This window comes from Mus pahari, chromosome 10 (assembly GCF_900095145.1).
Source record: "Mus pahari chromosome 10, PAHARI_EIJ_v1.1, whole genome shotgun sequence".
Lineage (NCBI taxonomy): Eukaryota > Metazoa > Chordata > Mammalia > Rodentia > Muridae > Mus > Mus pahari.
Window position 1 is genome coordinate 50,187,184 of NC_034599.1, and position 17,862 is coordinate 50,205,045.

General features: G+C 39.6%; 1 protein-coding gene across 1 annotated transcript in view; it reads right to left on the reverse strand.

The window, feature by feature from the left end:
- The window catches only part of Nrg4 (neuregulin 4), a 105,539-nt gene that overhangs the window by 38,436 nt on the left and 49,241 nt on the right, over positions 1-17,862 (reverse strand). The window lies entirely within an intron of this gene.

Consider the following 17,862-nt stretch of genomic DNA (forward strand, 5'->3'; position numbering starts at 1 on the left):
CAGGTACGCATGTGCACACGCGCACACACAAGTGTAATTAAAGGGGATATATTACATGGTAGTTGTGATACATATAAACAAGTCCTACTTCACATCTCCAGCACTGAAAAAAATGAATGATTTTTGAGGTTACTAAAATCATGAACAAGATATTTATAAACATTATGAAAGAATTTGGAATGTGTAAAAACTTAAAAAAAAATTGCTGGGAGCCAGGCACATGGCACCTATAGTCCAGGCATTTGGGAGGCCTGGGGAGAAGCACCAAGAGAGCTCAAAACCAGCCTGAGTTCCCGGAACCTGTGACTCACAGGAAGTACAGGTGTCCATGGTGGGAGGAGGGAGGCTCGATGTGCTATTTCACAAGTCCATAATTTCAGACCATGTACAGTACTGCAAGGGACCTTTCTTACAGAAATTCAAATACATTTTATCTGGTGGGACACAAGTGATTAGTGACCTACAAATATTGATCAATTCTGTATCTATTTATTGGATCTTTTCAGAATTCCTAATATCTCTGTATGTATCTGTTGCTTGAAGTTTTCAGCTGTTTATGATATCTTATTGATTTCCTAATAACTAATTAGTTATCAATCTTTGGAAAGTTCCTTTATATTTATATGATTACGCTTTTACCTTTTCAAAAAATATTTTTAAAGGGGTCCTGAACCTGGAAAATTCTTGCCCCTGATTGAGCTGTCAGTGGAGAGGAGAGAGACTATACACATCACATGGTATTTGGTAATTTCACGATTTTTCACAGGTTTCTAGTCATCCTACCAAGGATTCGCAGAAAACAGATTTCACACACTCAGGAACACACTGAATGAGAACTTAGGAAGATAAAAGTCACAATAAAACAAATTCCCCTGGATTAAGTTAAAAAAAAAAACAAACAGTAAAAGAACCATACTTTTGAAGTTCACTTACCATCCTCCCTTTAATGAGTAAAAATAGAAAATTAAAAATGCAAATTCTTTCAGAATTACAATATTCTATGGGTTAAATTTCTGCTATATAGACACACCGAACTAGGGCAGCATAATAATCTCAAAAGTAAATTTCAAAAGGGATATCAGACAATAAAGCAATGAACTTTGTGTCTTATGAAGAACCAAGTGGTAGCCTGATAAAAACCCCATGTGAATAGGCCCGACCAAGTTCACATCAGCCTTGATGTGATCTACAGGAGAGTTGGGGCCACCATTTGCTTCTGCTCTCTGTTCACCTGCAGAACCTGTGCATTTAGGGAATGATATTAAGCTACATGGTGGCATTTATATTTTAGGGTAATCGTAAATTTTCAAAAAGAATGTGTATTGTAAGGGGAAATCATTTCCTAAAAAGAGGCGCCCCCCCCCAAAAAAAGGTATATTTCTGCTACTTCACAGCCGATCTCTAAGAGCAACCATCTATTTTAGGGGGCTGGGGGGCTGCCTGTAGTATGCGCCCAGCTACAGTCCTGGGTGTATATACTAAACAGGTAAGTGAAGGAGAAAGAAAAACCGCCTGAAACAAGTTACTGACATCTGGTGTCTCACAGCCACCTTGGGGCACGTCAATGGTATAAACTCCTTCAGAACACTGGGTACACCAAAGGGCTCAACTGCATGAATGGTTTAAGTATGCAATGTCTTAGAGACAAATAATAGAACCTAGAAAGAGATAATATAAAGTTTCTTTGTTGTTGCCAGAGCATGAATGCAGAAATTATACATGCTAAATTACACACTCTACCAATGAGCTATGCCCCAGCCCAATAATACAAATTTTGATACACTAAATTCTCATTTAATTCTGAAATTATGCATAAAACTAGAATAAATTACATAAATACAGAACATTTGAAAAAGTTATGTAGGGCTGGTGAGATGGCTCAGCAGGTAAGAGCACCTGACTGCTTTTCTGAAGGTCCTGAGTTCAAATCCAAGCAACCACATGGTGGCTCACAACCACCCGTAAGAAGATCTGACTCCCTCTTCTGGAGTGTCTGAAGACAGCTACAGTGTACTTACATATAATAAATAAATAAATCTTAAAAAAAAAGAAAAAAGAAAAAGTTATGTAGATAAAAGCAAAATTATTATTCCATCTTTGGAAATTTCTTTAAGTTTTAGATAGTTATAATTTTTTAAGTATGTAAGAACCTAAAAATATAACCAGATATCTAAATGGTTTTCTGTAGTTTCTCCCTATTGTGTTAACAGCCCTCAGTTGGAGTTCAGAAACAATAGCTTGCTTTTATCCCAGACGTAAATTACAGTAAGTTCTTTCAAGCACACCATGTTCCTGACAGAAATGCTGACACTGTTAACCGTGGGACAGCCCTGCATGACTATACTTAGGCCGGAACAGCATTAGCCTGCGTGTGTCAGCAAAATTTGTCATATTGCTCTTTTCTTCTCTCCAAATTGAACAGATTTCGATGTCTCCATTTTTTTCCGGGGGAAAGTGGCTGTTTTAATGACATTTATTTAAATATAAAGACTTAAACACACAATTTTATCTCAAATACTATTTGTCAAGGTCAAAATCCCCCAAATTAAACTCTGGTTTAAAAGACTAAGGTTTTATTTAAATTTCTTGTCTATTTTTATTACATTTCCTATTTGAATTATAACTATTTTAAATCAGTAAAATTCTGACCAAAGACACAAAACAAACTCCCCCACATCAATGCCAGTAATTTTCAATTTCATTGTTTAGACCTTAACTCATAGAAAAGGTCAATACATTGCATATGCTTCATTTTTAGCAGTTTTTAATGTCAAATTTGTTGTTTAATTCATTTTTCATGCCTCTTATATGTGACCTTTTTGGTAATCTTACTCTGTGTGTGTGTGTGTGTGTGTGTGTGTGTGTGTGTGTGTGTGTGTGTATGTAGCTCCTATGCAGCTCCAGCCAGGAGTCCTCCTGGCTCAGCCTCTAGAACACAGGATTACAGGGGCACCCCCCTGCCCCTACCCCCTGTACTTGGCCTTAGCTACTTCTCATTAAATGAACAACACCACAAAAGTCATGGTTGAAATTATACCTCAAATGGCCATTTGGGCATCTTATCTTAGCTCAAAGTTTATAGCCAACATATGGAAGATTTTTCAGAACTAATTTGTTAAAAGAATTATCAATGAGTTGACTTATTGATATAAGGTCTCACTGTGTAGCCTTGATTGACCTGGGACTTGCTATGTAGAGCAGGGTAGCCTTGAACTAACAGAGTGCCTGGCTCTGCCTCCCGAGTTCTGAGATAAAGGCTATTCTTGGTCTAATTTATATTTTTTTCCTGAAAAAAATTGTAGGAATAAAAAGTATATAAAATATTACCTGATTTTTATTGATTAATATTTTTGCTTTTATACTATTTTAGTATTTTTTTTACTTTTATGTTCAAAACGCATTTAAGAGAATTTTGCTCCCATTTAAAGTTTTACAGAAGTAAAACGATATGCCAGACAAGTGCTGTACAAGCAGGCCTTTCTAAGACAGCTGCCTCAGGTCTGTTACATTTGCTCTGTTCTATACACCTTGACTAACACAAACAAGGCAGCTTCACCTTGTAATTAACAAGATAAATGTTAATTACAGCAATACCGAGTTAACCTGTCCTCTGTCAGGCTGGTAAAGTCCAAACTAAGGAAGATGTCTGCTTGGTAATGAGGCAGTTCCACATGTAGTTGGTAAGGACTCAGATACCTTGTCAAACAATTGGACAACGTCTACCAGAATTACAAATACATATATCCCCTCCTGCTAGGCCAGCGTCTTGAAATGTGCTTGCATCTGTAAAGTGAAAGGTTATCTGTTGTGGCACTGTCTGCACGAAACAACCCAAACTAGTGCTATTCATGTTCATTTAAAGAAACCGACTGCACTGCCAGTCCTTCAGATTGCTGCAAACGCAGGGCCTGGTGGATGGTTTCGTAGGTATAGGAGCCTGTCACCAATCCTGACAACCTAAGTTTGATCCCCAGAATCTACATGGTGGAAGAAGAGAACTGACTCCCATAACCTGTCCTCCACAAATGCACCATGGGATACATGTCCTTGCCTTCCGTACAGACACAAAATAAATGTTTTAAAAATCACATATGTAACTAAATACAGTATATGATACTTGATGATGATAATAATTAACTATTATTTGGCATGGTATTTATTATACTATTACTGTTAATTACTATTGCTATATTGCAGCATTATAAAGTGCTGTCTACCTGTGAAGTTTCCTATAAAGAAGTGAGCTCTGCTACACCAGCAGTGGGTTTGCAGACCCGTGTTTAAGGTCACTGTGTTGAGCGACCTGTCTTGCACCACTGTTTGCGTAAGTACTTCATCATGTTGGGAAAATTTCAGAATCACTTAATGCATTTATCCTAACACATTCCATCATTAAGTAACATAGGGCGGTGATGTGCAACCATTTATGCTAGAAGCTTCTAAAGTTGCTCACGTGGGAACAGAGAATAGACACGTGACAGGAAAGTGAAGCTGTGCATAGTATACCTATCACTATTCAATTTTTTTTAGCCCTGTGAATTTATTATCAATTTTTAAAAATGACAATAGCTTCTGGGACCCCACTAAAGTAATGGCAGGAGATGGTTGATAAAGAACAATCATAATCAGAGGAAACTGCATCCTGAGACTTCTGCTCATTTCTCTGCCAGACGTTGGTAGATCTCTGGACAAACACACCCTTAGCAATCTGTGTTCTGTCTGCTGCAGTGGACAGTGACTCTGAGTGAGGGTCACAATATACTGCAAGATCCAAGGAACCAACCAGTGATGTCACTCTTAATCTGAATAAACAAATCTGTGGGCATGTGTGTTAACTTCTGGGACAGAGACAATGGAGAGTCTGTCTACATCTGGGAACAAACAGCCTGTTGAAGAGACTAGAGATATGACTTTATCCCAAACAGTACTACACAATATGATATAAAAATTTCTAATATTATAAGAACATTCTATCTGTTTTGATTCAGATCAGCACTGGGATGCTTGCTCTTTCACAGACATGGGTCTTCCTCTGACCTCAGTTTACTGTTGCCAGTGAACTGCTTTTAACAGTCTGCGAACACGATGATGGCTGCTCATATTCTTTTTGGGGGGAGGGAGGAGGGGTTGAGACGGAGTTTCTCTGTGTAGGCTTGGCTGTCCTGGATCTCTCCCTGTAGATCAAGCCCACCTCTGCCTCCCAGAGTGCTGGGATCAAAGTTGTTCACTTGTAGATACTGGTTATCTGTGAAATTCCAGGGTGCCAGCCAGCAGGATGGCTCAGTGGTAAAAGGTGCTTGTCACAAAGTCTGATGACCTACTCGATCCCAGGGACCTATGGTGGAAGGAGAAAACTGACTTCTACAAATTATCCTGTGATCTCCACCTATACTATGGCTATGTGCAGGCACACACACTCACTCACTCACACACACACACGTCTATACACACAAATTTAAGTGTAAGAAAAGTCTTAGAATATAAAATATTTTAATTCTGCTGACTTTTAGGCCATTGATTATGTGTGTGTATAACTATATTCAAATATATTTATAAATTATATATTATATATAAATAAATATATATTTGAAGAAGCACTAGTACTATATGTATGTATGTACACACACACACACACACACACACATATATATATATATATATATATATACATACATATATGTATATGGGGCATCTTCTTAATTACTGATTGGAGTAGAAGTAGCCATCTCCCTGTGGGTGGTCCCACACGTGGGCACGTGGCCCTAGGTTGTACAAGAATGTCACCTGAATAAGCCCTATCAGTAAGCGGCACTCCTCATGGCCTTTGCTTCAGTCCCTGCAGATCTAGTCTAATTATGCTCTCAGGAAGAAGGCACAGACTGAGTGTCTGCAGGATATCTGTAGCAGTATTGTATTCTTTTATTATATATGTCATCAGTTTTATTTATTCTTTCCTGGGTTCTGAAGCAGAAGTATTTCCATGAGTTTGAGGCCAGCCTGGGCGATACTGTAAGTTCCAGGCCAGCCTGGGATATAATATGAATTCTTGTCTCTAAAATACTCTGTAATAAGAGAACATATTTTATGGCAAGGGTCAGAATGTTTTCTGTTTTTTAAAAAAAGTGGATATTTAAGGTATTGTGGTTCATAATGTCTTTAGCAGTATTTGACAGCATAGCCAAGCAAGTGCAGGTGATATGTAAATGAGCATGTCTGTGTTTATAAAGCTATTATAAACATTGAGATTAGAATTTCATTTAAATCACCTATGTCAAAAATAGTCTTTAAAAATACTTTCAAATGTAAACCCATTATTAACCCATATTCTCTAAAAATTGGTGATTGGGTGGGGGTTGTCCATGTGTTGCTAATCTTTGTAAAATTGCAATCACAGGTTTACTAAGGGATTTCTTAGCCTAGCATAAATGATATCTTTGCAACTGTATCATGAACATTTAATAGAATGTAGATTTTTAAGTTCTGTTGGTAGCAGTTTGGTCTAGTGGGTAGTTGAAGTAGTTCTTGGGATATTCTGTCCTATCAACAGCTGCGAGAGAGCCACTGAAATCTCTGATTATTGGATTTATCTGTTTGCCTCGCTGATTTTTCAATTATTTCATGCATTTTCAATTTCCATTGCTAGTTTCACACATATCTGTGATTATTAACTTCCTAATCAACAGTTCTTTCATTATAAAATACTTCTCTTTGATTAAAAACAACAAAGAACCAGAAGCAGTGGACTTGTGCAGTAAAACAGGTCCAGGCAGACAGAACACATCACCACACACGTGAATCGTGAACTCATGGTGGCCATGACTGCAGACCTGCGCAAGGTTGAGCCAGGCCAAATCCCAGCAGGGACCAGTGAGGGGCTTGTGTGGCCCCACCCCTAGCTGGGAAGCTATTTTCATTTGGTGGCTACTGGGGAGAGAGATAGTCTGATTTTCTTCAGGGATAGAATCCCCAAGAGGCTGCCCATGCTTCAGGTGGGGCCACACCCATTCCCATGCAGGAATCGTAAAATGGAATCAGTGGGTTTTAAATTGTGAGAAGAACACATGAAATTGGGAGGGAAGGGGATGGAGGGGTAGGAGAGAGCCCTGGGGGGGGGGTAGGAGAGAGCCCTGGAGAGGTAGAAGGAAAGAAGGCAGTGCATTAGATCAAAACATTACACACATTTATAAAATCGCAACGGGTAAATACATAAAGTGACATCTTCTCTCCATCCTGTCGGGTGACACTCTGCTTGAGGGCCACGGCCTCCAGTGCTGTTCTCATGACTGGAGCTGTGGCCTCCTGTCTCCATGGAGCAACTGTTCCTCTTTTCCCTCATCCATGACTGTGTCTTATTAAAGTCTCTGGTCCTCTCACCTCTCTCCTCCCTTCCCCCACAGCCCTCCTCCCAGGTGCATGCAACTGTGTGTCTTCATTTACCAGGCACGTTTAGCCTGTTTACAGTTAACAAGTTCGATAGGTTGATGCTGGTCTGCCCTGCATGATTTTCTTCTGCACCATTCAGCTGCTCATGTTAAATATCTATGAACCTTACAGCTAGGTCTGTATTATGCCCCTGGAGCTGAAATGTGTACCCTTAACTTGTCATAAAATCTTCCCACCCTGTCATCAACACCTGCCCCTCTGGGCCCGCAGTCATGGGGCATGACCCAGTGTGTTCCACAATACACTTTTGGTTTAAATAGTCGTATCTATCTTCCCTATGTTGAAACACAAGCGTTTCTGGTATGTATGTGCACTTTCACTCTTGGTGAGTGCCCTTCGTGCCTCTCTGCAGACTCCGGCACTGTTTTCCCTCAATCTGCAGAGTTCTGCTGTTCCTCTAGTGCAGGGTGACCATCAATGAATGATCTTCAGTTTCATATACCCAAAAATATATCTTTATCTTGCTTTCATTTTAAAAGCTTTGTTGAAACATATCGTTCCTATAACAATCCGTTCAACATATATGGTTCAATGATTTTAGTATATTTACAGGGTTATTACCTAATTTTAGGATGTTTTAATCCCACGTAAAATCCATGAGTGGTCAACCCCCATTTTCTACCTCACTGCTAACTTCTAAGTTCTAACTGCTAACTAAGTTGCCTAACCTAACTTCTCCTCTATAAAGCTGCCTCTGCAAGATGTCCGCCATTAAGTGCCGGAAGTGGTATTTGCCTGCAGGGTTTTACCCTTTTACCAGGGCTTGTCCAGGAGCAAATGGCCATTGAAAGGGGGAAACTCACATGGTGACAGTCCCTTTTAACACGCCTCTTCCTTTTGTTTCCATCTACCCCCAGTTATCTTTGGGTGCTTTTCCCACGGCATTGTTACATTCTCAGAGCTCAACATTTTTATGTGAAAGGACTGGGAACAATTCTATCCTTACCTAAGGAACAGATTTAAACCAGAACGTGTTCTGATAATGTTCCAGCATTAAAGAACCTCACGGGATTTAAGAATTGAGGCCCTTCTCTCAGGCTGAAGTAGAGCGGCCACTAGCCACATAATAGTATTCCTGAAAGGCAAGTCTTAGAAGAAAACTGCACAAAGGGAAATAACTCAGGCTATAATAGCCATTTCTTATACTTGGACTATATTCAGATTGACTGTTAGGTATAAGCAGGAAAGTGATGTGGTATATAATATTTTGAACTGAAGGAAATAAGGTTATTTAATTCAAAATTAATTACAAAGTTAATGAAACAGAGCTGAACAAAGCAAAGTTCATGTAAATAATGGAGACTGGCTTAATATACATTAACGTTCATAAAGAAAGCGCTGTCTACCTAGAGAAATTGTTGGTTGGCAAAGAAACCCAACCATGAGAATGGCACAGAGGCAAATATCAGTAGTGTGTATGTAAGCACTGTCCAACAGAGGCAGGTCTGGACAGGTGACATGATGCCATTGCAGGCTGATGTGAGATTTCATTTTCCTCTCATGGAAATAAATGCATCATGGAAGTTATAAATTCAAATTACATCACTTTTCTTGTTCCCCCATCAGTTAATAATGTCCAAAACTAAATGTTCTGATTACAAATTCGGCTTCCTATCTGCGTTACTCCATAGAAGGAGAAAATGCCTGGCTCTCAAGTTAGTTATACCCACTATAAACCAGTAAGTTAGCAAGCTTATTTTAGACACTAGTTTCTGTAAGCTTAGTCAGTGTACGTCTGATGATGAGAGATGAGATCCACATACAGTGTAGAAATATTATCTGTCACACCTTATAATCCTCATCACGGTAGTCTGCAACACTGTTAGTTTTCTAGACTCATTAATACCACTAGTTTATGGAGTAGTGAAAAAAATGTTTTAACTACGAGAGTCTGAGGCTCATTTTTCATATTGCCAAACACGTTTTGGTGATTTTTGTTTGTTTTTGTGTTTTTGAGATAGGGTCTCACTAGGTAGCCCTGGCTGTCCCAGAACAATGTAGACCAGGCTGGCCTTTGACTCAGATCCATCTGTTTTTGCTTCCCAAGTGCTAGAATTAAAGGTGTGTGCCACCATGCCCAGCTACTTTGTTTTTTAATGTATCATGGATGCTTAGCTATATAGGACAAAGATGATAAAGATAATAACGCTGAAAAATAAGTAGACTGAAAAGTTAGGGAAATAAAGTAGGTTAATTAGTTGGTTAGTTTAGAGAACTGGCTCATAGTCTCTCATTCAAATCTTCTTAGATGTAGCAAAAAAAAGAAATTCATTCACAAAAGTAAAAAATGTGCCAAATTACATCCTAACAACTTACTGTTGAAGTGGCTAATTATTTATGTAGATCACTTATTTACATAATGACAGCACTGGACCTTAGTATGCTTATGATGATGATGATATTTGCTTATAGTCTTGTGGGGATCCGATGAAATGGTTATATCAGAATATTAAAGTAAATGGGGTGTACTTCAAACCTCAGAAATCTTCCAATGAGATGCATTATGGGAGCTGCTTAATGAGGACCCATAAATACCTGCTCTGCGCACTTCCACCTGACCCCCAGCATTGCTGCTGCTATATTTGGAGTTCCACTTCACACATATTGGTTGAGACAATTTGTAAAAAGGATGAGGTAGGTGCAAAACAGAGGGCACTATCTGTCAGGACTCTTCAGGCTCCCCAACCCCCACTGGCCACTTTTCTCAATTTCATACTCTATTAGACTAAAAAAGTTTGAGATGCTCCAAAGAGCTGATCTGTTCCTGGGAGAGGGACACTGGGGTAAGAGTGCAAGCAGTTCAATAGCACCTTGTACAAAATCACAGAGACATCTGACGGGGTCATTTATGTACCAGTTTCCCTAGTGGAAAGCAACCCGATTTAAAAACTTTGGTACCAGTGAGACTTCATGAGAAATTTGAAAACATACTACATCACAAGATACTTGTGTTGGTCCCTCTTATTATCGGCCTGACTAGATTTATAATCACCATGGAAACACACCTCCAGGGTGTTTCCAGAAAGATCTGCCTGAAGAGGAAAGCCCTACCTTGAGTATGGGCTAGGGCCGCAGACCGAATAGAAAGGAGAAGCTGAGCAGTGACCTTGTTTCTGTTTCCCGAGGGAGGATGTAATAGGACCAGCAGCCTCATGCTCTTGACAAACCAGAAGTCAAAACTAACCCCTCCTCCTGTCATAGCTAACTGCATCTGTCATCCTGCTATATAACCCAGTGTCACTCAGGAATAAGGAAGTTCAGCTGTCTATCGAATTCTCTATTGAATTAGTTTGTGAGAATGTCAAGGGGAGGGGGCACCTTCTCAATTGCTAATTGATGTATGAGAGCCCAGTCCACTAGGAGCAGTAGCATCCCTGAGCAGGCAGGTCTGGATTATAGAAGACAGGTTGCTGAGCAGACCAGAGGAAATGATTCACTAAGCAGTGTTCCCCCAGGGTCTCCGTTTAAGCTTTAGCCTTTAGCTCCTGACCTGGCTTTGATCATGGACCATGATGTACCAGTGTGAGTCAAATAAACCCTTTCCTCTCCAGGTTTCTTTTGACCATGGTGTTTATCACAGCAGTAGCAAAACCACTGTGATCCCTTACTTTGCTTTTTGTTGCCTTGAAGGCAAACTCTCAAACACTGGTAGGTTAATGGAACAAAAGCTTTTCCGGTTCATTATACAATCTAATGTCCAATCCCATTTGGCTATCTTCTCTATCTCCTGGTTCTGCTTCCTGGGAAATATGGTTCTTGGATTTCTGGAAAGAATAAACGAGGACTAGAGTATTTTAGGAGCTGGCTTTAAAAGCCAGACTTGCCGGTGTCCCCTTTGTTGATATCCACTGTGTGGATCTGCTGCATGGACCCAACATATCTGCAAGCAAGACTAGGAAATGCAGAACAGATGAGTCTGTACTGGACGCGAGGAGCCTCTGCTACAGTGTGTAGAACAGAAAATGGTAAATTCTTCCTTGAGAGTCTTTATAAAGGATAGAAAGCTTTGGGTGAGTTGCAGTAGTGAGCCCACACTACTGATTTTGACCCTATCTGGTGAAAACCCAACTACTATCAGAAATTTTACAAACTATAAAAGACCTCAACAAAGACGCAGGGCATTCATTCATTCCAAAGGTAATCACTCAATACCTGTTCTACAGCTGCTCTATATAGATTTGAAGAACAAAGCAGATAAAAACATATTCCTCTGTGGAATGTATCCTCTACCTTAGAGTTAGAACCTAAAGACTAAATGAACATCATGTAGTTTATCAGTAATGGTGGGAGGTTTGGAGAATCCGAGTGGGAGAAGGGAAGTGGGCAATAAAAACATAAAGTAAGCAAGAAGGCTGCCCTTGAAGAAACCACAGGGAAAGCACCCGGTGCAGGAGGAGGACATGGGCAGGAGCTGAGCAGTCTTAGCACCGGGACAGCTGGGCAGCGACTGTGGCTCAGGAGATGAGAAGGAAGACAAGAGCAAGGCGCGACCAGAGCACTGGAGAAGGCTGTGCTTTGTCACCAGGCCGTTGCCTTTTATCTGAGAATGACCCACAAGAGTCCTAAGCATAGAAATAACTTACTTTAACTTACTTTTTAAACTCAGAGAGAAAACTGAGTTTAATCATAAAGCTCAAAGTGTAAGCTCCCTTCCGGGATGTTTAAACATCTATACCATGTTGAGGACATTCCTGAAGTACTCGAGAGAGGCTCTGGACAAATGCAAACACACTTTTCAATCCTGGATTAAGAAGCTTCCGCATTATAAACAAATATTCCTACAGTGAATTGAACGCAATTAAAACGACCCCCACCCCTCCAAAACCACAGATAAATTAATTCCAACGTTCAGATGGAAATATCAAAAGGCATGGGCAGGGGACAACCACTAGACTTACTGTATATTAAGTTTACTATAAGTGTTCAACAGCTAAGAGAAATTGCTACCTACTGGCACAGAAATGTAGGCATCTGTCCACATGGGACTGACATGCTAATGGGAAGTGGGACAGCAGGAACAGAAACGCTGGAGGATCAGAGTTGCCAGTCTGCCTTCAATCTGTTCTCTCCAAAATGACTCACTCACCCTGACTTACTCCCCACTGTGCGCTATTAACAGGCAGCAGAGCGAGCTAACCTAGGCCCTTGCTTTGCGAGGGTCCAAATGCCAGTTTCATGATTTCTAACCTCTAGAACTGAGAGGTAAACATTTCTATTGTTAGCGGCACAAACACACTAAGTAACCATTTTAAAGGAGATAAACGTAGATTCTTAACCACATAACATAAAAAAAACCAAATATTTAAAGAGGCACCTGACACAAACATGTGTGAATCAATTCCTTATACACTTAGACCTAGGAGGGCATTTCTCAGTATGACTGAAACTCGAAGAGCTTTAAGAAATAACAGAATTTGACTTCAAGGAAAAAAAAAAAGCTATCATATGGAAAAAGTAAACAGGTTAGGTTAAAAAGAATAAACTAGAAATAATTTTCAATGACTGACTGATATCAGGGGAAAAAACCCAAATTTAAAATGGAAGTCTTATAGGGAAAGGAATAAAAATTCTAATTATGAAAATAAACAAATATATTATAAAATATTTCAATTATACTTAAACAATGATATAGTCAACTCAATTTAGAATTAGGAAAATATAACTTAAAAGGATTCTGAGATGTTTTTATTTATCAGATTGGCAGAACCCTAGAAGTTTTCCAGGGTATATATAGATGGAGAAAAAGGCACTTTTTAGTGTGAGTTCAACTATCATATCACAAGTTCTCTGGAGAGAAGGTTGTAACACATTAAAGTCACAAATGTATTTATCTTCAGCCTAGCAATTTCACTTCCAGAAATGTATTTTACAGGATGAGTGGCTGTAAGGTACTCTTTAAATGCTACCGAGCCCCTGGTTCATGTGGTAAGCACAGAGATGGGTGGTGGTAATCGCACAATATTGAGAAGACTTAAGACACTGATGTGTACATTTAAATGTGGTTAAAATAATAAATTTTATGTCATATATATGGTACAATAACATTTTGAAAAAATCATATATATACACCTAGACCATCCCCCGAAGTCTTTTGGAAATAAAGATTAGACTTTAGATTAATCTGAGTCAAAGGCTAGAGCTGGGACTGAGAGAGTATTAGAGTCCAGTTGTCCAATTATGGGATGCAAATATACAGACTGTCAGAAAAGCCAGCACGTAAACAGACTAAGGAGAGAAGGAAGGTTTCAAACCAACGATCCAATTTAATTAACTAACTAATTAATTAATTAAAAAATTAAAATAGGCTGGGTGGTGGTAGCCCATGCCTTTAATCCCAGCACTTGGGAGGAAGAGGCAGGCAGATCAGAATTCAAGGTCATCCTGGTCTATAGAGTAAGTTCCAGAACAGCCAGGGCTACACAGAGAAACCCTGTTTTTTAAAAACTAACTAACTAAATAAATAAATGAAAATTTAAATGCCATTTAAAACACCAAACAAAACTATTAAAATCCTATTTTAAAAGCCAAAAGAGTATATGCAACAATATCACAGTAAGACTATAAGACAGATATTATTGAAGAAAACTTAGCTAGGATATATAACATGTACAGGAATCAGAAATCTTCAACTTTATTATCAATTTTCCTCATATATGATCTAAAGATTCAATCTCATTTAAAATCTTATGGGCCTTTGTTTTTGAAGTTGAAAAGATGAGTCTAATGTTTACCTTAGACACATGATAAACCAGATGAAGTTTCTGCACAGAGCTGAATCCTGGCTGCCAAACATTCTTGAAAAGAAAAACCGGAGAATTCTCCTTTCCTTAATTAAAACTTAACCATGAAACTACAATATTAAAAGACTGCGATAAGGGCTGGCAGGGTAAGGCTGTGGTACAGGCTGCTCAGTGGGCAAGGGTGGTTTCCATTGAGCAGGATAGCATGAGTTTGAGTCCTGGATCCCACACTCCTCCACACATGCCGTGCACACTCCTCCACACATGCCGTGGCATGCACACTCCTCCACACATGCCGTGGCATGCACACTCCCTCCTTATAAATACATGTTAAACAATTAAAATGTAAGTGCAGGGGACTGGAGAGATGGCTCAGTGCTTGGGAGCACTGGTTGCTCTTGCAGAGGACCCAGGTTCTAGTCTCAGCACCCACATGGTGGCTTGAGACCATCTATAACTACAGTTCTAGGGGATATGATGCTTCTCCTGACCTTCCGGGGCACTAGGAACACATGGTGCACATATATACACACATACAGTGGTGGTTTGAATATGCTTGGTCCTGGGAGTGGCACTATTTGGAGGTATGGCCTTGTTGGAAGAAGCGTGTCACTGTGGGGTTGGGCAATGAAAGCCTTCTCTTAACCATGTGGGAGTCAGTCTTCTCCTGTCTGCCTTTGGATGAAGATGTAGAACTTTCATCATGCCCACATCCACCTAGATGCTGCCACGCTCCCACCTTGATTATAATAGACTGAACCTCTGAACCAGTAAGCCAGTTCCAATGAAATGTTGTTCTTTATGGTATCTTTTCACAGCAATGAAAACCCTAAGACACACAGATACAAGAAAGACATTTATACACATTTAAAAAATGATAAACCTAGTTTTACACACACACACACACACACACATACACACACACACGCAGACTATCAACCAAATGAGCAGAATTACAGAGCTCAGACATAACTCCTCACATCGGGTCAAGACCATTCAATGAAGAAAAGACAGTTTTCCTGCACAGGTACATTAAACCAACCAACCAACCAACCAACCAACCAACCAAAAAACCTTATCTCATACCAAACACAACGATTAAAATAAAATAGATCAAAGGCCTAAACACAGATATAAACATTTCAGAAGAAAACAAGGGGGAAGCTTCATGATAAGGGTCTGGCAGTGAATTCTTAGAATGACAAAGAAAAAATACTTAATTGTGGCTTACTAAATCATGCTAGCATGACTCTGGGGGTGACAGGTGCTTAGAAAGAACCCAGAAGGCTTCATGGGAGTGGAAATCTATGTACCCCCCACAGAGGAGTACAGCATCTTTGGCAGGAGAAGTAGCATGGAGTCAGGCTTAGCACATGTGTTATACAGCCTAATTAGATGTACATAGTTCAAGGTCCTAGAACTAAAGGCAAGTAGGAAGCTGGGCATGGTACTAGCACATGCCTGGATACCAGCCAGCCTGGGTGACATAAGAGGAGTTCCAGGCCAGCCTGGGTTACATAAGTGGAGTTCCAGGCCAGCCTGGGCCAGGGTGAGATCTTGCTACAAAAGAAAATGAAAAAAGCACATTGAAAAAATCCGAAGGAATCTTTAAAGCATGGTAGAAACCACAAGGGAAGATGGTTACAAACCAATCTAAAATTTTAGTAATATAACCAGAAAAACAAAATTTGATTAACTCTTATTAAAAGAAAAACAGTTCAGACTGGATGTTTTTTAAAAAGCTTATTTTTAATAAGCTTTTTAAATTAAGCTTATTATTACATTTAATAATAAGTTGAAGAGAAAAAAATCTCCTATTCAAATACTCACTACGGGACAACTAGCTTAGCCACCCTAATGTCAATGAACTATATGTGCAAAGACAGAAAGCATTATTAGGGATAAAAAAGGTCAGTGTCATACAATGATGAAAGGGACACTTACCAGATAATAATAATCCATTATACATTTATATGGACTTAGTAATATTATTTCAAAATATTTTAAGTAAAAATGAGCAGAAACCACATTGAAGATTCAAAATTACAGAAGGAACTTTTGTCATAGCTCTTTAGTTATTGAGAAGCCAAACAGATAAAAACACAGGATGGATTTCAGGGAAACAGGAAGCTGTGTCTAATGGACGTGTACAGCCCTGAACCCATCACGAAGAATTCACGCTCTCCTCTAGCACAGGCCGACCATTTCAAATTCTGCCCATGAACCAGGCTTCGAGTCCAGTTTTAACCAACCACAGAGTCTGCCATCATCTCCCAGGCTGGACATGGACTGCAGCGGTCCTACTGCCTCCAGTTCCGTGTACTGAGCTGCCATGCCCAAGTAGTACTGAAGAATTAACATCAGTTGCTCAATTAAAATGTTAGCTTAAGATCATTTACTTAAAGGTCTAGCAAGTTAAATTCCATAAAGAAAGCCAGAGTAGGTTTTGAGAAAGTTCAATAAAGAAAAAAAGTATAGACAAGAGGAGAAAGTGCCACTTACTGTATGCATGGAGAGATCGTATCAGGGCTGTGAAGCGTATTTAGACATCGCCACTCTAGCATTTCAATTTTTTTTTAATAATTCACTTACCTGTTTTCCTAAAGAATACTGATCACTGATTCAGACTTAAAATTATTTCTAAAACTTCACCATGGACAATGGATCATTCAGTCTACAGGTAGTGAGACAGACTAGGGGCTATTTATATTTTAATAAATAGTACAGAGTATATAAATGACCAAACATATAAAGCAATAACTTTCCCGTATTTCTGTAGAAGTGCACAGGGAGAACTCAGCTCTGACTTGTGGTGGGGTTAAGGATCAGGGAGAAATATCAGTAGCCTTGAAATATTAGTAGGTTTTGAATGTGGCTACATGCAGAGAAGAGGCAGAACAGTTGTAAATTTAAGGTAATCAGTGTAATGTAAAGTGTATCTAGTGCAAGCAGTTGCTTCTAGAACAAGCACTGACTGAGCATAAGGCAAAGGCTACAAAAGTAGGCTTGGTACCAAACTGTAAAACAGCCCTAAAAGCTAAGCAAGACAGCAAGGTTTTACTTCATAGAGAGCCAGTGTGCAGGTGTAGAGTCTGTTGTTGAAGTTTTCTTGATTTTGCAGGTACAGAGATACAAACGGGGCTCCAGGAGTTAGTTTGGGAACTATTTCTGTTAGACAAATTCCTGGGGCCAGGAAGGTCTGACAGTAAAAAACAGAAAGGACTGGAGAGATTAAGGAGATAGGGCAAAGAAGAAATCCAAAGTGACAACTGGCTGAACCAGAAAAACCAGTCAGAAATGAGTCTGGATTTATCCATGACAAGATGATTGGAAATACAGGGGATAGTATGGAAGGGATGGAAAATGAATTTATCACCCTCAGATATTGCTATTTCAGTCTATAATAACAACCATAGTGGACTGCTGTCCTAAGGTCATTGGAAGGAAATTATTTTTAATAAAACAATACATGATTTAAAATATGTCTGACATTGAACCCTCTTGAACCTGCAGACCCCCAGTCTTCCCTGCCCTCCCACCTTGCCCAGCTCTGACCCCTCTTCTCCTGGGTGTTGAACAGCTCTTGGTTACATGGCTCAATCATTGGTAGGGCCACCCCCCCCCCCGGACTTATGGCTACACACTTTGGTGGCCAGCTCTAGAGTCTTACCCTCTACCC